Below are 22,617 nucleotides of genomic sequence, written 5' to 3'. Positions count from 1 at the left end.
CTTCCTGACTTCAGGCCCAGCCCTCTATCCACTGTGCCATCTAGCTGCCATATATATACATATATACATGTATATATGTACATATATGTATGTGCACATATACATATGTGTGATACACTATATAGTGTGTGTATATTACACACACACACACACACACCCAGGACAAATTCTTAAGCTTCATGATCCTTGCATACCTAGCTAGGTATATACATGCCACACAGTCAATCTAGTCACTTGTCCTTCAACTTCTTGAAACCTTAGACGCTTGAAATAATAGATTTGAAGAGGGGAAACACCTTTCAGATTATTCCAGTTCGACCTCTTTGTTTTATAAATGAGGAAACTGAGCCCTGGAGAGATTAAACGATTTGCCCAAGTCACATAAGTAGTAAGTGACAGAATCAGTATTAGAACGCTGGGTCTCTGACTCCCAACTGAGCATTGCACCCCATTGCCTCCCTAATAGAATGTTAGCCCTGGGAGAACCCTTACTAATCAGTGAGGGGTTCTTAACCTGGGGTCTGTAAACTTGATTTTTAAAAATATGTTGATAACTATTTCAATAAAATTGGGTTCCTTGGTAATCCTGTGCATTTTATTGGATGCATTTAAAAGTATTGTTCTGAGAAGAGGTCCATAGGCCTTGCCAGGCTGTCAGAGGGATTTATGACACAAGAAGGGTTAAAAACCTTTGATCTAATATAACTTCCATATTTTACAGATGAAGACTCTGCAGACCTGAGAAGTAGAGGGATTCGCAGTCATCTGTGGTCTCCAGATTCCCGGACCAGCCACCTTTCTCTTTATCCTTGCCTTATCCATTCCAAAAGGAATGCTGGAATAGGAAACTAAAGAACCTTTTTTTTTTCCGGTAGTCTCTCAGTTAAACCAGGGGCATGACAAATACTTACTGGTTACAGAATTTGAAAGTAAGGCTTTGTAACAAAAGTTAGACTCTATTCTCTAAGCTTACTTCCCTCCCCCACAGAACACCCAGAACCCCAAAATGCTGGAGCCATAGCTATAGACCATGTATGATTCCACAGCATGAAATAAAGGAGCAAAAGGGAACTATAAACAGTTTGGCCAAGCAAAAGCAAGATGCACACACACAATGGAGCCCAGATATTTCAGACTTTCTTCCCCACAGAGCCAATCTAATCCACACTTGGCATAGAAGAGTTCTCACTGCCCTGCTTAGTCCTGAATGTGTAGGAAACTCCTGGAGGGGGAAAACGAGATAGAAAGGAGAGACAGAGACAGAGAGAAAGACACAGAAAGACAGAGAGACACAGAGAGAGGGAGAAAGAGACAGACAGAGACAGAGGGGGAAAACGAGATAGAAAGGAGAGACAGAGACAGAGAGAAAGACACAGAGAGAGGGAGAAAGAGACAGACAGAGACAGAGAGGACACAGAGAGACACAGAGAGAGACAAACAGAAAAGCAATGTGTTATAGAAAAGGCCCACAGGGAGAGCTGTTGGGGAGGAATCTTTTCATCGGCAATAGGAATTCCAGGTCTCTGTAGCTCAGTGGGAGATGCGTTTTTCTTAGGATTGCTGCTGCTTTGATCTTGCAGGGGGTGGGCGTGGGGGTGAAAGCAAACTTGACCCCACCCTCCAAAAAAGGACTGCTATAAAACAGCCAAATAAATGGCAGAACCTCAAGTCCTTTCTAAAGAATGTTAGTGGTTATGAACCAAAGGCTAAATCATCATCCATAAGAAGGCAGCTGTCCATCTCCCAAGCACACCCGTCTTCTGTGACTATGCATAGAGGGCCCTGGAAGAGGAGGAAAAAGTTTTTGCTTGAGAGAAGAGAAGCTGGTTTCTCTGTTTCTTAGTCCATAGCTGACAGTCTTGCTCACAGGATGAGATGTCTGGTAAACCTGTAATTCTGCAAAGGCTGTAAGATCATGCTGTTAGCAGACATACCACTGATAGTCCTTTGGCTGAAATGACTGGTGCCCCATCTAAGAATAACCTGCAAGATGGGATGTTAATTGTTTTGAAGTATGACATTTATTAAGTTGTTGTGGGTTTTTTGTTTCGTTTTTTGCTTTTTTGGTCTGCCACAAACTATAAGTACGTGGAGATCCTACTAGGAAGAAATGTCATTGCATTCATTAATATTCACAGATCCCACACTATGTTCAAGGAGAGTAGCAGTGCAGCATAGTCCTTAAAGGCTGGTCCTGACTAGAAAGACCCGTATGATATTGTCTTGCTTTTTAGCCATCTAGGTAATAGGTGGCTCAGTGGATGGAGCAGGGCCTGGAATCAGGAAGAAGTTCAAATCCAGCCTCAGATACTTACTAGCTGTGTGACCCTGAGCAAGTCACTTCACCCTGTTTACCTCAGTTTCCTCAGCTGTCAAATGAGCTGGAGAAGGAGATGGCAAACCAGCCCAGTATCTCTGCTAAGAAAATCCCCAAAAAGGAGTCACAAAGAGTTGGACAGACTGAAATGACTGAACAACAAGAACAGGTGGGTAGAAACTTAAAGCTCTGACGGCCAGAACACTGGAGTTTGAGTCAGGAAGACCAGAATTCAAATCCCATCAAAGATATTTACTAGTTGTGTGAACCTTAGGCAAGTCACTTGGCCTCTCTCTGCCTCAGTTTCCTAATATGCAAAATGGAAGTAATAGCACCTACCTCATAGGGCTGTTGTGAGAATCATACTAGCTAACACATGTAATGAATTATATAAATGCTGGCTATTGTTATTATAAATACTAGCTTTGCAACCATGGGCAAGCCACTCAAACTCAGACAACTATGAAGTGCTGAACTGCACTATAGCTGCAAGGTGAGTTCCCTAGACTCCAAGGCATTGTGCCAGGTGCCAGGGTTGTGCAGATGAAATTTTAGTACCCAAATAAGAAATGTGTACAAATAAGAAGATGACAGAATAAAGTAATTTATGTAATGGAAAGAGCACTGAATTTGGAGTTGGAGGCCTTGTGTCACCTTACCACCCGTGGGACCCTAGGCAAGTCATTTAATATTCTTCCCCTATATTGTAGTCATTTGGGTGAGGTACAGTATCAGCAAAAGCTACTGGATTGTAAACTCCATGAGGGGAGGTGCAATACCTTATTCCTCTGCATATACCCGTACATAACAGTGTAAGATCACACACAGTTCATAAAAGGTGTTCAATGAATATTGAATCTCTGAGCCAATTCCCAGTGTCACAACCCTAGGCAACAGCCCACAGAGAGGCATAACAGAAATTATAATTCGATGGTCCTGGGAAAGTTATTTTACCTTCCTAAGATTAAGATGTGGAAGAGACCTTAGTGGTTACCAAAAGTGGGAATTCTTACCCTTACCAAAGAGGCCATGGACCTCTTTGGCAATCTAGTGAAGCCCATAGAGTTGCAAAAAGTAAAATAAATAGAATTACAAAAGAAACCAGTTCTATTGAAATACAGTTACCAACCTATTGAAAAAACCAAGTTCCTGGATCCCAGGTTAAGAACTTCTGACCAACATCAACCCCTTTATGTTAGAGATGACAAAACTGAGACAGAGATAGGTGAGGTGACTTGTCCAGGTCACCTGGGTAGGCAGATGCATAGATTGTAGATCTAGATCTGAAGGAAACTTCAAGGCCATCTAATGCAAACAACTCATTTAACAGATGAAGAAACTGAGGCACATGGAAGTTAAGTGACTTGACCAAGGTCACAGAGATTATAAGCCTTGTAGGTAAGACTTGAACTCAGGTCTTTTGACTTCAGAGCTGGTGCTCCTTCTTTACCATGAAATAAGTTACAGAGTCAGGATTCAATTCCAGGATCTCTGATTCCCTGTCCGTTGCTCTGTCCACTACACCCTGTAACATTTAAATACTCTGTGCATAGTATATGAATGTGCTTCTATTAAGCTCATTCCTGGTTAGCATTTAAAGTAATTTTCACAAGTTTAGGCCCTATCTTCCCAATTGGGCATTGCAAGAATCTTGGATAGGAAACTATATCTTCTGTTTTTTTTAATTTCCCCTTTTCCCACTGACTCCATACTTTGTGTTTTTTTTTTTTTTACTAACGAAAGTCTGCCTTCTCTCCTTCCCCTCTTTTTCCTACGCATCGAGAAAACAAGACAGACAAAATCCTTTGAGCAAAATAAATTCCCAAACTGGACACATTAAATAAAAAGATCTCAGTGTGCATTGAGTCCATCATGTCTTTATCTGGAGGTGGGTAGCATATTAATCAGGAATACTCTGGAACTTTGGTTGGTCATTTCATTTATCTGTTGATTGTCTTTACAATAGTAATGCTATCATATATATTGTTCTTCTGGTTCTGTTCACTTTACTCTCATCAGTTCATATACATCTTCCTAGGTTTCTCCAAAATCATCCCATTCATCATTTTCTACAGCACAATACACAATAATATTCCATCACATTCATTTACATAACTTTTTCAGTCATTTCCCAATTTATGGTCATCTCTTCAGTTTCCAATATTTTGTCACCACAAAAAGGATTGATATAAAATTTTTTTGGATATATGGGTCTTTTCCTTCTTTCTTTGATTTCCTTGGGAATATAGACCTAGGAGCAGTATCGTATACAGAAAGAGTATAATAGCTTTTGGGGCATAGTTTCAAATCACTTTCCAGAACGGCATTAACATACCTGTTTTCCCATAACCCCTCCAGCATTTGTCATTTTCCTTTGTTGCAAACTTTGCTAATCTGAAAAGCATGAGGTAGGATCTCAGAGTTGTTTTAATTTGCATTTCTCTAATTATTAGTGATTTAGAGCATTTTTTTATATGGCTATTCATAGCCTAGATTTCTTCCTCTGAAAACTATTTATATCCTTTGCCTATTTGTTGATTGTAGAATGGCTCTTATTCTTATAAATTTGACTTAGTTCCCTATATATCTTACGCATGAGACCTTTATCAGAGATGTTTGCTGAAAGGATTTTCTTCTCATTTGCCTGCTTCTCTGCTAATTTTCTTCACATTGGTTTTGTTTGTGCAAAACTTTTTTATTTTTATGTAATCCAAATTGTCCATTTAACTTCTGTGATCCTCTCTGTCTCCTGTTTGGTTATGAACTCTTCCTCTATCCATTTCTCTCTTCCTCCTCTAATTTGCCTACAATATCTCTCTAAATATAAGACATTTAACCATTTGAAGCTTATTTTGGTATGCAGAGTGAGATACTGTTCTACCTACTTTCTGCCAGACTGCTTTCTAGTTTTCCCAGCAATTTTTGCTGAATAGTGAGTCCTTATCCCACTAGCTGGGACCTTTAGATTTATTGCACATTGTCATCACTTGCTTCTGTATATTACATACCTAATCTGTTCCACTGATCAACCTCTTAATTTCTTAACCAGTCCCAACATATTTTGATGATTACTTGCCCCTTTTCCTTGTAAGGAAGGGCCTGGTGCACACTGGGTGCTCAATAAATGTTGGCTAGCTCTCTGGCTGTGTCTTATTTCTCAGTATGAGATCCTTAGTGTTATAATGACAGGAGCCTCATAGAAAGGCCTAGAGATGGAGAGATTGAAACCGATACCCCCTTGGAAACATATAAATATCATGGAAACAAATAAATATTTCATCAGATCCTGACTCTAAGCCATTCTCATAAATTCTTAAACATGTCTGTGGCATAATGCTCAGTGCCTGATTAGAGTCAAAGTATAGTTGGGGAAGAGAAGGGAAGGGGAGAAAGGAAGAGGGCAGAGAAGAAGGGATAGTAACCACAAATGGCACATTTCCACATTTTCTGGTGGTCTAAAAATATTTCATCAAATATTAACTGAATATCTATGATGTCCATAGACCATCCTCTAATTTATTTTGGGGGAGCCTTTGTAAGCTGGTAGCTCTATAGTTGGAAGAGGACTCAGATGCCATCAAGATGAGATCTGTGGGTCTTTTTACTCTTTCTTTGATCTCTTTGGGAATACAGACCTAGTAGTAGTATCACTGGATCAAAGGGTATATGTATATCTGTGTGGAGATGTGTGTGTGTATGTATACGCACACATACACACATACACACACATATACACATACATACATACACATACATATCTATACAGACACGCATATATTTGTATAAATTGTATATGTATATGTATATATGTATGTATATACATACACATGCACACATATATATCCATACATACATATGTGTATACATGTATGTGTGTGTAGATTTTATAGATGAAAAATCTGAGGTCCTGGTTTGGCCAAGAAGAAACAGGTAGAAAGTAGCAGACCAGAGAAAGGAACGCACTAACTCAACCTTAGGCAGCTGGTGGCACAGTAGCTAAAGTGCTATACTTGGAGTCAGGAAGACCTGAGTTCAAGTCCTACCTCAGACACTTACTAGCTGTGTGACCCTGGGCAAGTCACCTTCTATTTGCCTCAGTTTCCTGATCTGTAAAATGGGGTGATGATAGCACCTACCTCCCAGGGTTGTTGTGAGGGTCAAATGAAGAAATATTTGCAAAGTGATTAGCACCGTGTCTGGCACAAAGTAAGCACTGTGTAAATGTTGTTATTATTATTATTATTATTATCTGTGTGACCCTGAATAAGTCATTTCATCTCTCTGTGCCTCTGTTTCCTCATCTTTAAAATGAGGGGGTTGAAGTCAAGGACATCTAACATCCCCCGTTAGCTCCAATTCCTGTGAAATCTAGTCCTGGGCAGCCTCCAATTCTTGGGCAAGTGGGAGGGAACATGATAATAATTACACAGTACTTTGTAGTTTAGGATCATAGATTCCCATCTGGAAGGGACTTCAGAGGTCACCTAATTTTCAAGATGAGGAAACTGAGACCCAAAGAAGGACATCGAGATCCAAAATCCCGGAGTTTACAAAGCACTTTTCTGGCAACCATCCTCGGCAGTGGTGGCAGGATAAATATTACCATTTCCATTTGACAGAGGAAGAAACTGAATTGATTAGCTTGGGTCACGCAGCTCATACAGGTCCGAATTCTGGCCTGAGGTGAGTCTCCTGCCTCTAAGTCCTATGCCCTTTCCACGATCCACATTCCCAGGAGGCAGTGGCAAAAGACACCGAAGTTGGAGTCTGGAAAGCTGGCTTTGAATCCACTTACTTGGCTGTAATGCCATAGACAGTCACGTCGCCTTCTGAGGCCACAGGTGAGGAACCTCCTGAAAAACGATGCTAACAGTGCTTGTTGTGCCTACGTTGTAGCACCGATGGGAGGAAAATGCTTTGTAAACGTTACAATGCCATCCAAGTGTGGGTTGTTATTATTTCAAAATGTCAAGACTAGCACCAGATGCAGGAAAAAAAAAGTTATATCCCTCTAAACAGCCTAAGGAAGGATTTTGGCTGGGGCTGGAGGCAGGATAATGGTGTCCTCAATGATGACTCCTACATGGATTATAGAGCAGAGAGTTAGAGCCAGGAGGGTCCTTAGAGATCATCCAGTTCAAACTCCTTGTTTTACACATGAGGAAATGGCCTTGAGAGGAGAGGTGATTTGCTCATGACTACTTAGAGAGTGACTGGTAGGATTTGAATCCAGGACCTCCACCTCCCAATCTGGTGTTTTCACTGCACCTGCTGCCACTTATTAGTCCTAGTCTTGTTTCACATCACATTTATGTGGCAGCATGGGTTTTTGCCAAAGTTTGTAATGCAGGAAATAACTCACTTATAGATGATTTAAAGTTTACAATGCACTTCCCTTTTCCACAACAAATATGCGAGGTAAGTGATGCATGTATGATGAGCCCCATTTTTTGGTCTGAAGTGATACAGTGCAGTAGATAGCGCAGTGGGCCTGGAGTCAGGAAGACCCATCTTCCTGAGGTCAAATCCGACCTCAGACACTTATTAGCCACGTGACTCTGGGCAAGTCATTCAACCCTGTTTGCCTCAGTTTCCTCATCTGTAAAATGGGCTGGAGAAGGCAATGCCAAATTACTCTGGTATCATTGCCAAGAAAACCCCAAATGGGGTCATAGAGAGTTGGACATGACTGAAATGACTGAACAACAACTATGATTTCATAGGAGTAAGGAAATCCCAAGATCCTCCATCTGATATACACTGGCCATGTGACCTTGGGCAAGTCATGTAACTTCCATGTTCCAGGTAATTCACTAAAATTTTAAGTTGTAGAAAAGGTGCCAACCTGCATAGGTGGAAGGAGTTTCCTCACTTGGGAGCTCTCTAAATTAATCACAGGTCCAAACTTTATTCTAATTCTAAGGAACTCTGGTATAGAATAGCAACTCATCTGTAACTTGTAATGTTAGAGAGTTACCCAGGACACTCAAGGGGTTAAATGACCTGTCCACTGTCATATGGTCAGTACAGATTGGAGGGCTTCTTAACTCCCAGGTCAACCCCATATTATTTCAGGCTGGCCCTCATCCCCATCATCCAGAAAGATATGGAAGTATGGATGTCATCTTTAGCAGCAACACTACCATCATCATCACAACAACTGGACTTGAAATGAGAGAAGGTACGTAAAGCACATTGCGATCGTTCTCTCATCTGAGCCACACAACCATCCTATGGTGCACATATTACGGGTATTATGGTCCCCATTTCATGGAATGACTTAATGACTTGTCCAGGATCACACAATTAACCAAGTATGGGAGATTCCGTCTTTCCATATAGCAGTTCAAATTAAATAGAAGACCTTCAGAGGTCAAATCATCAGAACATCAGAAGAGATGATCTTTCCATCGTCAGTGAGGCATCTTGTCTAGACAACTTCTAAGACCCTATAAACTTATCACGCTATGATTCTAAGTGAATTTGTTGCTGTTGTTATCGTTCAGTCTTTTCTAGTTGTGTCTGACTCCTTGTGACCCGATTTGGGGTCTTCTTGTCAAAGATACTGCAGTGGTTTGCCATTTCCTTCTCCAGCTCATTTGACAGATGAGGAAACTGAGGCAAACAGGGTGAAGTGACTTGTCCAGGATCACACAACTAGTGTCTGAGGCCAGACTTGAACTCAGGAAGATGAGTCTACCTGACTCCAGGCCCAGCACTTCATCCACTGCACCAGCCACCTGCCCACATTCCATAAGATATCAGAGGCCAATGACTATTCTAATGAAAATTCAAATCTAATCTCAGATACGTACTAGTACTAGCAGGGCAAGTCATTTAACTCTGTCTGTCTCAGTTTCTTCAGCTGTAAAATAAGGATAAAAATAGCACCTACCTCCCAGGGGTTGTTGTAAGGATCAAATAAGTTAATATTTACTGGCTGTGTGACCTTGAGCAAGTCACTTCACCTCCCTCTGCCTCAGTTTCCTCAATTGTAAAAGGAGGATAACGACAGCCTTTATTCCCCAGAGGGTGTTGTCAGGATCAGGTTGTGTTTGTCCTTCATTCTTGAAGAGGACCGTGGCATCAGGGAAATGATGACATGACTTGCAGTTGACTTTGATTTGAGTGAGGGAGGGCTGTACAAGGTCTCCTCCAGGGCCATCCGCGTCTAGTGGCCCGATATTCATCAGAGTGACTGGAGATGACCCAGGATGCATTTAGAGACCCTGGCCCTTTTAGGCTAAGGTCTTTTCAGGTTCTCACTTTGAGTGAGTTAACACACATTCAGTGAATAGGCCTCTTTTAGAAAGTGAGTCAAGGGATGGCCCCTTTAATCCAAAAAAAAAAAGAAAAAAAATCTAATTGGGAGGGGAAGACCCTCAGGGTTGCCTTATTTCATCAAATAATAACATGAAACCACACCATGATTGGCTAAACATGACCAATAAAGTCTGCTCATTTTTACAGATTTTCATATGATGGAATAATGTACTCTTCTTCCTCCCTCAACACTCACTGAGCCCTCAGTACATGGGTCTAGAACAGTTCTCTATTATACCTATATTACAAAAATAAGGGTTAGAAAAATGCCCAAACCTCTCATACATTGGCAAATCTTCCTCAGCTACAAGGTTCTCATGAGAGATCTTCTGAGAAAGTGAAGAAATAATATATTGGTGATACCAAAGAGGTAGGTCTGTAACTCAATATAGAGCCATTGTGTCAAATCCAGCCCCAAATCAGCTAAGTCACTGGGAATTCAAAACTCCAGCCTTCTGTCATGACAGCAGTTCTGGGGTGAATGAGTCAGCCCAGCCTCAACCCACATTGGGACCGAATCTGTCTGTACCACTCTACATTAAGGAAGAATGAAGAGCTCTTTTTCTCTTCTTGGCAAAAGGTGAATCCCCTGCTGCACCCCACCCCCAGAAAGAATGAGGCAAATGGACTGATATTTAATTAGACTTTTAGATATATTTTCTGAGGAGAGGAAATGTTATTGTTCTCTGAGGCACATCTCACTCATATAATATTTACCTTCCTGAATTACATCAAAGGATATCCTAACGCTCCACCATTGTTTATTAGATTCTATGACTGTGGTAGTTATCTTGTTATGTACATTTTGTGGATGGAGAAGCTGAGGCCAAAAAAGAAAAGGAAAGATCTCCCATGATTAGACAGTGATTCAAAGTAGAATCGTAAATAAATCTGAGATTACTAGGAACCAATCCCCTCCCCCCCTTTAATAACACCTATGTTTATTTTTAAGTCTTTCTGTGAGCATCTACTTTTAGACTATCTTCTCAAGCCATAGGACAGATGGAGAAATAGGTCTGGAGTCAGAAAAACCTGAATTCAACTCTAACCTCAGGTATTTACTAGCTAGGCAAGTCACTTAACCTCTTTCTGCCTCAGTTTCTTCAGCTGTAAAAAGAGAATAATGATAGCGCATCTCCCAGGGGTTGTTGTCAGAATGAAAAAAGTTAATAATACTCAGCACAATGCCTGGCACATAGGTGCTTAATAAATACTTTTTAAAAATTGTTTACTATGTTGGCACCTAGTGCCAGGTACCTAGTGCCCAGGGATAGAAAGATAAATGCAAAACCAGTCCCTGACCTCAAGGAGCTTGTACTGTACTATAGGTAAGCAGCATATACATGCAGATAAATAAATAGGAAACAAATACAAAGTAATTTTGGGAGTGAGAGAGATGCAAACAACTGGGGAGATGAGGAAAGACCTCTTGTACCCAAAGCTCCTGCCAGATGTTTCCACAACCCCTCCTTCTTTCACGAAACAATAATTTTTGATCAATGTGTTTCTCCTTTCAAAGATCACTTTTAAAAAAAGAGAGAAATGCTGATTCACACATTTGATCAAGCAAAATAAACTTTCGGTCAATCAGTCCAATTGTACAGTATGTTATATGTCATTTACAGTACACATTATGCTGTCACAAGCTTCAGTTAAGCACCTATATGCCTCATACTGTGCAAGATGCTAGGTTTACCAAGGGAAAAAACGGAACTGTCCCACACAATTTATACAATAGTTTCCAATGTGTTTTCTCAAGCCAAAGACTCTTTTGATACTTGAATACATTGCTTATGAACTTCCCTTTCAATTTTTAAACCCAGGTATTTTCTCTTCTGAGATTCCCCCAAGGGAATGAATGTTGTTTTGTCTGTATAATGCAGCAAAGTTCTATTGGTTTCTCCAACCCCAGTGACCACCTCCAGCCCCTTTCCAAATTACCATCCAGGCCCTTGGGTTTGAAAGCTGAGTGCCCATAAAAAGTCTAGAAAAGGCCTTCCTTTTTAATCCATCAAGTGGAAGTAACTAGGTGGTAAAGTGGATAGAGTGTTGGGCTTGGAGTCAGGAAGCCCTGAGTTCCCACCTCAGACTTACTGGCTGTGTGAGCCTGGGCAAGTCATTTAACCTCTCTCAGCCTCTATTTCCCCATCTACAAAATGGGCATAATAGTGGCACCTATTTCATCACGGGCTTGTTGTGAGCATGTAATGAGATATATAAAATACTTTGCAAACCTTGGAGTGCTATATCAATGCTAGCTATTATTGTCTCTCAAAATGATCCATCAGACCTCAAAGTGGTCTCAAATTCCTCTCCCCTCACTCAGAAGTAGAGTCCCTCTAAATAATCATTTATCCCTAGTCCTTAAGGGTTTTTAAATTGACTTTATTTCTTTTTATCCATCCCTACTCAACCTCAATTGATATGTTCTGATCAATCAATCAATGAACGTCTATTATGCACGTTCCAGGCACTGTGCTAAGTGCTGGGATACAAAAAGAGGCAAAAGACAGTCCTTGCTCTCAAGGAGTCTAACAGAGGAGATGACAAGCAAGCAAATAGAAACAAAGCAAGCTACATACAGGATAAACAGGAAATAATTAGAAGAGGGAAGAAGACACTGGAATTAAGAGGGGATGGGCAAGGCTTCCCGTAGAAGGTGAGATTTTTTCACGGTTTTTAAAATTAATTTTTTTTTAATTTTTAGTTTACAACACTCAGTTCCACAAGTTTTTGAGTTCCAAATTTTCTCCCTCTTCCTCTCCTTCCGCCATCACCACCCCCAAGACAGCATGCAATCTGATACAGGTTCTACATATAGAAGGTGGGATTTTAGTTGGGATTTAAATGAAGCCAGGGAGGTCAGTAGCCAGAGGAGGGATAGTACAGGAATGAGAGAATCTCTGTTTTCACAAGGCTTTGAAGTGGGAAAAGAAGGGAACTAGAATGATCTTCTCATCTGCTCTCCACTCCTTGAGGGCAGGAATTGTTTCTTTTTTCTTTCTTTTTTTCTGTTTTGTTTTTGTTTGTTTGTTTTTGTATCCTACCATGGTCCTGGCACATAATAACCATTTCCTAGCTAAGTGACCTTGAATAAGTCCTTCCCCTGCTCTGAGACTTCTTTTCTTCATTTTGTAAAACAGGGATAATAATCCTTGCACACTGCCTCTCTCAGGGAGGGGTGGGGGGTTGCTAATGAGAGATGTTTACTAAATACTTGTCCAGTTGAAATGAACTGATTTGATCTGCATAGATACTCTCTTCTCTAACACAGATCAAGTCTCCTTAACCCAGAATCTCAGAGTCTGAAGGTAATCTCTGTGGCCACCTAGTCCAACCCGCACCTGGAGAGGAATCTCCTCAGTCATGGAAATATAGAGCCACAGTCATGGAAGCTGAGAATTGCATGATTCTGAGTGACCATCTAGTCCAACCAGTATCTGGATAAGAATCCCCTTAAACAAAGAATCACTTCTTTTACAACATGACTAATGTGGAAATATATTTAATATGATTGTGCGTGTATAGTCTATATCAGATTGCAATGGCGTCTTGGAGGGGGGCAGGGAAAGGAAGGAGAAAAAAATTGGGAACTCAAAATCTTATAAATTGAATGTCAAAAATCTTTACATATAATTGGAAAAAATAAAATACTATTAAGTGATAAAAAATAAATAAAATTTTAAAAAATTAAGTGGAGGTAGGAAGGAGAGAAAAAAAAGTCATAGGATTTCAAAGTTGGAAAGGACCACAAGAGCCATCCAGACCAACCCATACCCTCTAAATAATCCTCACTAAAACATACGTGATAAGGGGTCAACCTGCCCCTACTTGAATACTGCCAATGCAGAGGAACCCACCAACTCTGGAGGCACACCAGCCCACTTTTAGATAGCTAAGAGGTAACTTGGCAGGGTAAATAGAATGTCAGGGAGGCCAAGGTTCAAATTCCAACTGAGATACTTCCCAACTCTGTGACCCTGCACTTTGTGTACAGATGGGCTTCATGAGTTGCTATGGCCAAAAATACTTATCTACCAGTGATCAAACATCTGATGATGAGTCTGTCTGCAGAAAAACCACTCGTGGCTACCTCTGGATGGGAGACAGCCACATAGCACCTCTAATCTAAGACTTCCATCTTGTAGGATGCGCTGAAATTTTTGCCCTACTCCCATAACCTTAGAACTTAGGGTCACCTCCATGCTATGAAGAGGCATTAGAGCAGCTCTTGAATGGGCACTCCCTAGCATGTGATATCTTTATTTTATATCTACCATTATAACCCAAAGACTAAAATGATCCGATAAATATAAAAAGTGAAGGGGATAGGGTCTTAAGAACTTGCAGGCATACTGGATGAACTGGCCAAAACTTGACCTAGGATTAAAAGAAGGGAGGAAGACTGCCTGGTACAGTAGAAAGAGCACTGGCTCTGGGGTCATAGGATTTGGGTTCAAGTCCTCTGAGGCCACTTGAAATAAATCAAGTTCCAAATGTGTAAATGAGGATAAAATGAGAGAGTTAGATGAGATGGCCTCTGAGGAAACTTCTAGCTTTAAATCTGTGATCCTAAAGACTAAAAAGTCCAGGCTCAGGAATAATACACAAGCTCAAGCTTTGGCTGGACAGAGTCCACTCCCTTCCACTGTGATTTCTGGTCTTTGCCTTCTCTCTTTATGTAATAAACAACTGACCTGCTTACATAGAAAAGCAACAAAGCAGAGCATGTGTAACATACACCATGCTATCAAATGAACTGGATCAGGATGACTGTGAAGAAGAGGTCTTCCCATTGGCGGAAATATAGGGATTAAGAAATAAATAAAACTACATAGGAATAAAGAGAGAAACAAATGTACACAAAAAAGTCGAGAGAATTTGGGATGGGGACAGGAGAAAACAAGAAAATATGCCAGCAAATGAATAAATTTTAAAAAATTGTAAATACTTTTTCTGTGCCAAATACTGTGATAGGTTTTGAGGATAAAAATACAAACACTGAGACAGTCCCTGCCCTCAAGAAGCTTATACTCTAACAGGAGGTGACACATATAGGAGAATGGTAGCCAAGGAAGGAATTTTTGTCTGGGGAATCACAGAGATGGTAAGTTGATCCATAAAGTGATATATATCCATGATACCATCTAAGTTGGGTACTTTCTTCACTAATGCAGATAGCAATCCATTCAGGCCTTCGTATCCCATACCATTCTTACCCATTTGGTTCTGGCCTGTGACATACTTATCCTTATGATTCCACAAATCTTCCATAGAGGAGCCTCCCTTGATCTCATATACTTATGGTCTTTCTCTTCAGAAGAGTTATATAACCTTTGCTCACTTGGTGATTAGAGGCTGAGATAATGTTAGAGATGTTGTTCTACCTACCCCTGCACCCCAATTAGAATATAAACTCTTTCTGTTTCTGTAGAATATAAAATCTTTCTGTTTGTGTGTGTACCCCCATCACCTAGCAATGAGCATAGCACATGCTTAATGAAGAGGCTTGTTGCATGCTGCTGTCTCAAGACTGAATCCGTAAACCTCTCTTTTTTTTTAATAAGCAAAAGGAGTGGTCAAGGCACTAAAGGCTTCTCTTTATGAAGCTCAGACTCAAAGTGGAGGTAGGAAGGTCAGGAGCTATGTTTTTAGAAGCAACTAAAGTTGGTCACATGACCAGCAAGACGGAAGAGTAGATATTTTCTCCAGTTCTCACTAGCTCTAAAGAATTTCAAGAAGAGGAATTATGAGCCAGAGGCAGAGTAGTTGAAAGCAAGAAGGCCAACATGATGTAAGCCTTATTTATTAACAGTGGAGAATCCGCTTCCCCTTCCCCATTAGTCCCCACACTCTAGCAGGGCATGCAAACTGACCCATGGGCTTGTGCTTCGGGAATCATTCAGAGATTTCATTGCTGCTACAGTCTTTGCTGATATATAACACCCCTGCCCATCCCTAGTGTCCTTCTGGAACAAGCAGTGGACCTCAACTCTGCCTGAACAGTTGCGGAGCAGGTTAAGGAATAGGATAAGAGAGAATTGTTCTTTCCTTATTCCTTATTCTCGGCTAGGAAACCCTAAAGTGGCTGTAACTCTTACCAGAACACCCATTACACCATCCCCTAAGCTTGCAAAAAGTGATAGACACTGACTCAACCAAGCCAGAGAACTAAAGAATGGAGACAATTGGGGTAGACAGGCAATGTTGGGGGGGAGGCCTTAAGGAAAGGAGACTGGAATCTAGTGGGGACTAGCTCTGTCCTCCTCAGAAGTTACCTGGGGTCAGGAACAAGGCCAGTCAAAAGTAAATTCCCCAATTTGGAATGGGGCTAAGAGAGCTTTGAGGTCCAGCCCCAAGTGTAACCTAACATCAAAGGAGGAGCACATACATCAAAAGGGAAGATTCTGAAATTGGAAGGGATGATGACCAACGAGATTACCAAAAGATTACAAATGCCTCCAAATAAGTATTGCAAACTTAGGAAAACTGAACCAAAACCAGATGAAACATAAAAACCTATGGATTCCCAAGAAAGCATGGAACCACAGCATGATGTTCCAGAATGGTTCAAGAGAGAAGTCAGAATCTTGAAACAAGTTAGAAGGAAACAAATGGCAGAATTTTTGCCCTGTATTGCAGAAGTAATTAGCGGGGGGGGGGGGGGGGGGGAGAGAGAGAGAGAGAGAGAGAGAGAGAGAGAGAGAGAGAGAGAGACAGACAGAGAGAGAGAGAAAGAGAGAGAGAAAGAGAACCTGAATCCCTAGCGGTGAATCTCCCTAAATAGATGAAACAGAAAGCAATCAATTGGCAATACAAATATACTGAAGTGAATGACTATCTGATAAAAAAGAAGCAAAAAGCAGTAACATTAAAAAACACATTATCTCTATGCAAGCTTAACACATTGATCTCAAAGACTAGATGCATAAACAATTTAAGAATCACAGGGCTTCCAGAAGAACATGAGTCAAAAAACCTGAACACCCTAATGTAAGAAATAGAACCAGAAAATTTCCTAGAATGTCTCAAACCAGAAAAATAAGGCACAAATTCAAAAAATATATAGATCACCCCGGGGGAAAAAGAACACCTCTGCTACAAGCCAAAGGTCTCTCTGGTTCTGTGGGAAACTCCTAACAGAAATGGCTTCTTAGAAATCCATCTCCTCCCTCCCTGTCCTGCCCCACAGTTGTACTTTGTCCTTTCTCAAAGAGGACCAATGACAATAGGAAGGTGATGTCTCAACTTTTGAGTGAATTGGACTGAGGCAGAGTTGCGAAGGTCACCAGTCTCACTCTCTCTTCCAGTCCAGTGGCAGGACAAAAATCAAGGTGACTGTCGATGGCCCAGGATGAAGTGGGTGCTTAGAGTGGGAATGCAGCAAGGATCGCTCTTACTTTGGAGAGGGGGAAAGACAGTTGAGGCTCACATCCCTCGTGTTTTCCGTTCTCCAACAAAGGCTTTCCAATATAGAGTATTTCATATGCCATTTACAGCATATTCTGTGAGATGAATGCTTCCCTCTGCCCCTGTCCTTCTCCCTCCTCCCTCCCCCCACCAATTTGGTTTTACAAAATTTGAGTGCAGTCTAAAATTGTGCTCTTGGCCCCACCTAAAAGGCTTACATCTAACAGGTCTCCCTACATAGTGGCTTCCACTGATCTCCTCTCCCACCCCTTCCTCACCCCCTTCTCTCCAACTCATGCAGGAGTTGATACTTCAAGGCAAGGGAGGCAGATACTAAAGGACAGAAGCTATTTTCACAGAGATCATGGATGCATTGCCAGTTGACAGCTTTATGGATCAACTCGCCATCCCTAGTGCTTAATAAATGCATGTTGATTGATGGGTTGATGCATCTCATTGCAATGCTCATCAGTTCTTCCTCACTCCCCAGAACTTCCCTCCCCCACCCTCTCCTATACTCCTCACCAAATCCTCGAGGCTGGAAAGAACTTCTAGGAAGAAACAGGTAGGCAGGTAATAAAGAAAAGGACCCTTTGCACTTTGCCTCCTTAAAGAGTTGCATTTTGAACTGTGGCTTGGAATCCACTTCGCAGTGGTAGATGCTCACGGCAGCAGAGAAGGCTCTGTAGAGCTGAACGCCATGGAGCACAGGCAACACAAGCAGAGGGGATGTACCCCAGGGACTTATAAGGTTTGTCAGCTCTGCGACTGAGCAAGGGGCAGCCCTAGGAGTGGCACACACAGAGCAACTGAGCAAGCGAGAGGGACCCATCTGGGTTAGTGTCCTCCTTAGTCATAAAAAAACCCACTGAAGCTCTTGGGTGGGGGTGGGAGGGGTAGTTGGGGGTTGAGGGGGCGGGGGGGGGGGGTGGAGGGATGAGGGGAGGATGGTCTGGGGGTAGTGGGAGAGAGGCATTGTTTATCAGTGTATATCCTTATTGTTTTCTCCTTTCAGAGAGATTCATTTCATCTCTATGTAGTATACAGGCCCAGCCTGAATGATACCCTCCTCACCAATAATACTACTTTATTATAACTACCAAGGGGAAAGCCCAAAGCAGGTCACCCAACCAATTACCTTTTTATTCTATTGGGCTGAATATATAGGTTACCTCCAAATATGAGACATGTCCATAAAATACTTTCTCTTTGAAAGGAAAGAAAAAAATCATTTGCATGCAGTCAACTCAACAGGCATTTAATAAGCACCTACTATTTGCTGGGAGTGCTGTTGGGCAGTGGTGACAAAGAAGGACAAAATGAACAAACAAAGCCTCAAGGAGCTCATGGTTGATTGGGAGAGACAACGTGTAAACAGCTATTATAAAAAAAGTTATAGACAGAAAAAAACTGAGGGCAGTCTCAGAAGGGAAGCTCTAAGAGGAACAACAAGCCTAGATCTTAAATATTTCAAGGTTTCTATGATCTCATTAGTGTGGGGAGCCCCTCCAGCTGTGCAGATAAAAACTTATCCATGCCTTCTTATCCTATAGGGATCTTCTGTCTTCCTGTAAATCCTCCCCGGGGGGGCCATTCTGTGCAGTTCTTCCTGTCCTCCTATAAGTTTGTCCCAGGGGGTCCATGGGCTTCCAGATATGCAATACATTCATAAAATATCTTTGGAAGAAAAATCATAAGTGCACAAAATGAGTGAGACCTTTCTCCCGATACCATAGCACTGAATGGGTACCAATGGAGCATTTGAGAAGTCGTTCCTCAGTCTCATCATATGGCAGTTTTATACGAGTTATATACCCTTCTGTTTTATAGAAGCTTGGTTTGGGAAGCATGTGGCCTATATTAAGGCCAATCGGGTATATAATATTTTATTATTTGTTCTTATAACAGTCATAATGGGTAAAGAGCTGGCCTCACAGCCAGGAGGACCTTATTCCTGGTCTTTATCTCTGCCACATGTTGGCTGTGTGACTCCATGCAGTGCTACAGGCAATTTTTAAAAACTATAGGTCACAGAGCAATTTGTAGCCCTAAACTGGTAGAAGCAATTCCTCCCTAGGAGCTCCTGATATTAGCTGAAATCACAGGTCTATCCATCGGTCAATCACTCAACAAGCATTTATTAAGTACCCACTGGGTTCCAGGCACTGTGCCAAGTGCTGGGGATACAAGGACAAAAATGAAACAGTCCCTGCCCTTAAGGGGCTTACATTCTATTAGGGAAGAATATATGTCCATACATTAATACAGGGAAGAAAATATGCACATAAAGTAATACATAAATTAATTTAAAATAAATTAATAAAAATTATTAATAAATAATAAATTAACATATAAATTAATAATGTCCCCAAAGTCCTAGTGCAGTTTTAAACTACTAAAGTTTATTATTAAAACTTTTAAAAAATAAACAAAGTTTATTAAAACTTAAAACCAAAAGAAGACTTTTGTAGCACCCTATATATACAATATGCATGTCAATAAATATATATCATATATTAAAAATAAATACAGGATAAAGTTGGGGGGTAGGGCATTAGCAGTTGATGGAAATCAGGCTTCATGTGGGAGGTGTCTGCCACCATTACCCTGAGGTGGGGATACATGTCTCTATAATGTATGTCCTCCTACATGTACATAAGGAGCGGAGTAAAGAATAAAATTCTTCATTAAAGAAATGGATGAATGTAAAAGAAAATGGGCTAACCATGTGACAAAAGCAACAGATAAGCAACGGACAGCCCATATGCTCCATTGGGGAGGATCTCGAAAGCCAAAGGAAAGCACAGAGGGCCCCAGCACACTGGGGTAGCCCCCCTATGACAAACTTCCAGGATGCCGGATGGATACACATTGTGCATCGTTGGAAGCAATACTTATTCTGATGAGATGCACGTATTTGATTACATTGTGTATACATACATACAAAACAGTGTACATTATTATATATCTTTCGGCCCCTGAATAATTTGTCATACATAGTAAACTGTTAATATGTATTTGATGAACAAATGAATGGAGTAGCTGTATATCAACACACACACACACACACACACACACACACACACACACACACACACACACCCCAGATCTACTTTTGGCAGATGGCTTCCACATTCTCATCTTCCAATCTAAAAGGCAACCTATGACCTTGCCATAGCTGTTAGGGAAACTCTAGTTCTTACCAGAGGCAATGAAAAAGGGGAACTCACTTCAGGGAAGCAACATTCACCACTCTCACCTATATATAATGAGGAGCAATGGGACTGGGGTGTGGGATCTAAAGTTTGGTGCCTCTTCTTGAATCCATTAAAATGCAAGGCCCTCTTGCGTTGTGATTGTTTCAGTCTTTATACTTGGATCCTAGTGCCTAGCACATAGTTGTGGCTTAATAAATTCTTGGTGATTGACAGACGGGTGATTTCAATGACAGAGTGGCTGATCATTTTCTTCCCAAGATCCAAGCATCTGTCTCCAGATAACAAAAACTATTCCTAAAGGTCTTTCTATGCACTTTTGGAGATGGTGGAGAGGAAAGAAATAAATTAGTAGGCATGGCTGCATTTAAGAGCTGAGAATGTGGTTGGTCAGGGGAATGCTACATACCCAGCAAAAAGACTTTCAAGGCTTCTCCATTTCAACTCTCAGAAATGAGTAGTTTATCAGAACAACAATCATCCCAGCTGCAGCTTTTTGTCAGAACATCACCCTACCCAGTAATATACTACTGACATCACAGTAGTCTGACTCCCACCTTGGACAACAGTGGGAGTCTCTGACCTTCTTAAAGTTTCTAAGATTTTCAGTGTTCTCTTAACAGACCACACATCTTCTAAAAGAGAAAAAAAATATGGTGCTTTTCCCCCTCACTCCAACCTCCCCCTTTAGGTTATAAAGGTACCATTAGGTCCAATGAGTTCCCAGTTTCAGGCCAGTGTAGTGTAAAGAGCACTGCGTGGAGTCAGATGACCTGGGCTCCAATTCTGCTTCTTAAACCTACTATCTCTGCGAGTTTGGGTAATTAACTCTTTAGCCTCGGTGGACCTCAGTTTCCTCATCAGTAAAATAAGTGGGGGGGGGGGGCGGGGGCGGCGGAGAGTGGATCATATGGCTTCTGAAGTCCCCTGCAGCTTCAGATCTAGGGTCCTAGTATAAATTCCTATAGAGAACTCTGCTCGCCACAGTCTCCTATAAAGTCGGAGGCTATGGCTAGAACACAGAACGTTCCCCAGTGATTCCCACGGATCAAACACAGGAGGTGGCAGCTGGAACAGGAGGGGAGGGAACTTTTGAAACAGACAATTCTGCAAAGAATGGTAGTGACTATATGCACACTACCTGTCACAGCCCACGGGGCTCCCCATGTCCAGCCTTGTGCGCGGATCGCGGCTTGGTCCATTCCCAGCTTCCCTCTTGCCGTGGGACAGAGCGGACGTGCCACTCGCCCTAGCCCGAGGTGAGCTCTACTGAGTCAGGTTCTTGGCCCAACAGCGTGCCGAACCACCGGACTACTGGACTCCCGCTGCCTCCCCTTCACACGTGGGGGAGTCGGGACTCGAACCCACGGCGCACACTCACCTGGGAGCCTCCCGCCCTCGCAAATCCTGGGCAAGCGCTGAGGCTAGGTGGTGGTGATGGTGGTGGTGGTGGTAGAGGTGCTTGGCCTCTCTCTGAGGCTCCGCACTCCCCCTGGTCTCAGGGGAGGTCCAGAAGGATGCAGCCCGAGAAGCCAGGCGGAGACTGGAGCCTCTGCGCTCCTGGGCTAAGCTCTTAAAAATTCAGCTCTTCTTTCTCCTCCCCTCCGGTGCCGTTGCCACCGCCTCTTTCTCCCGCCTGGGCCACCCTTTCAACCCCGCCTCCACCCCCCTCCCTGCCTAGGCCTTTTCACTTTGCTCTGCCAGCTTACCCTTTTCCTATCTCTTAGACACCACCACCCCCCCTTTCCGTCTTCTCCTTTTCCATTCTGCTCCTCTTCTGCTGGAGTTTTCTGAGCTGAAGTGTCCAGTGACAGGTTTAACTTTCTCTATCCTAGAGAAGGATGTTGGGAATTTCCCAAGAAGGGATGAATCTTCAGCCTAGTCAGAAAAGTCACTGAAAACTGGGGTGGGTGGGTAAGCTGTTTATGATGGAACCGCCTGAGATTGAGAAGTAACTGACTTAATTTTCCTCTTCTCACTATTCTAGGCTTTATTCTATTATTGACACATTCATTTTTCGTTTAGGGTAGGCAGGTGGTGCAGTGGATAGAGCCCCTAGAGTGGCCTGAAGTCAGGAGGACCTGAGTTCATATTCCAACCTCAGACACTCACTAGCTGTGTGACCCTGGGCAAATCACTTAACCTTTTGCCTCAGTTTCCTCATCTGTAAAGTGAGCTGGAAAAGGAAATGGTTTGCCATTTGCCAATTGGCAAACCATTCTAGTGTCTCTGCCAAGAAAACCCCAAATGCGGTCAACAAAAAGTCAGGCTGGGACAAATCAACCAACCAACAACAAATTCTTTGTTTCCTTGTGGCTTGCAGATTTCTGAGGGCAAGAGCACCAAAATTTT

General features: G+C 42.0%; 1 protein-coding gene across 2 annotated transcripts in view; it reads right to left on the bottom strand.

Annotated features, from left to right (window-relative positions):
- The window catches only part of GPR156 (G protein-coupled receptor 156), a 127,446-nt gene extending 105,630 nt beyond the window's left edge, over nt 1-21,816 (bottom strand). The window contains exon 1 of one of the 2 annotated variants that reach the window (XM_036744410.1): nt 21,647-21,816. The gene's annotated coding sequence lies outside the window, so the exon portion shown is untranslated. Of the gene's footprint in view, nt 1-21,406; nt 21,430-21,646 lie in introns of those variants that run through there. The other variant, XM_036744411.1, reaches the window with a different exon arrangement.
- Nucleotides 21,817-22,617: the final 801 nt, after the last annotated feature.

Source organism: Trichosurus vulpecula, chromosome 2, assembly GCF_011100635.1.
Source record: "Trichosurus vulpecula isolate mTriVul1 chromosome 2, mTriVul1.pri, whole genome shotgun sequence".
NCBI lineage: Eukaryota > Metazoa > Chordata > Mammalia > Diprotodontia > Phalangeridae > Trichosurus > Trichosurus vulpecula.
This window is presented reverse-complemented; position numbering and strand designations above follow the sequence as displayed.